Source organism: Octodon degus, unplaced genomic scaffold, assembly GCF_000260255.1.
Source record: "Octodon degus isolate 3935 unplaced genomic scaffold, OctDeg1.0 scaffold00048, whole genome shotgun sequence".
Classification (NCBI taxonomy): domain Eukaryota; kingdom Metazoa; phylum Chordata; class Mammalia; order Rodentia; family Octodontidae; genus Octodon; species Octodon degus.
This window is the reverse complement of record NW_004524624.1, coordinates 5,348,807-5,349,864: the sequence shown is the minus strand read 5'-3', so window position 1 is coordinate 5,349,864 and position 1,058 is coordinate 5,348,807. Positions and strand designations below refer to the sequence as shown.

The following is a 1,058-nucleotide window of genomic DNA, read 5'->3' as shown; positions in this document are numbered from 1 at the left end:
TAAATTTATGCCACCAGGGCAGAGGCTGTGGATGACTCATATTTCCAGTTGGGGGGGAGGACCCGCTTGGTCTTATAGTATCTAGCCAATCGATGAATTCAGCTCTCAATAAGGATCAGGCGGAACTTGGCATCCTTATCCTTCCTGTTCCTCTCCAGATGCTTCCGAACTGCAACTGCTTTCTTAATTAAGTGGTAGAGGTCCTCAGGGAGATCTGGAGCAAGTCCTTTAGACTTAAGGATTCTCAAGATTTTATTACCCGTCACAAAACGGACTTGGGCAACACCGTGAGAGTCTCTCAGGATCACACCGATTTGCGAGGGAGTCAGGCCCTTCTTGGCCATTTTGTAAATCTGCTCCTTCACGTCGTCAGACGTCAGCTTCAGCCATGTGGGGACACTGCGGCGATACGGCAGAGCAGACTGGGACAGGCCCTTCCCGGGAGCATGCATGCGACCCATGATGGCGGCGGTCTGGAAGCAAAAGGCTCTTTCTTTTTTTTGAGACAGGGTCTCACCATATAGTTCATTCACACCAGCATTGAATTCATGATGTAGCCTAAACTGGCCTCAAACTCAAAGTGATCTTTCTGCTTTCACCTCCTGAGTGCTTGGATTATAGGCATGTACCACCACTCTCAGATTTGTTTTGTTTTCTTTTTTTTTTTTTTTGGAGGAACTGGGGATTGAACTTGGGCCCTTGCACTTGCCAGGGAAGTGCTTATTCCACTGAGCCATCTCCTCAGCCCCATTGGTTTTGTTTTCTTAAAGCAGAATTTTCCTGTGTAGTTTAAATTGGCCTCGAACTCTCAGCTGTCTTACTGCCTTTGCCTCCTGAGTGCAGGGACTACAGTCATGAACCAGCACACCCAGCAAAAGAATCAAGTATTGGACAATACATATTTATTTTATTCCATTTTATTCCTGAGTTCAATCCCCGGTTCCACCAAAAAAAAAAAAAAATCCATTTGATTTTGAGAGATTTTCGCTGTGCAGTCTATACTGGCCTTGAACTCAGCTATTGTCTCAGTTACTTTTCTCTCGTTGCTGGGACAGATA

General features: G+C 45.7%; 1 pseudogene; it reads right to left on the bottom strand.

Annotated features, from left to right (window-relative positions):
- Positions 1-5: 5 nt before the first annotated feature.
- On the bottom strand, positions 6-482 carry LOC101577841 (annotated as a pseudogene).
- Between the last annotated feature and the right edge of the window lie 576 nt (positions 483-1,058).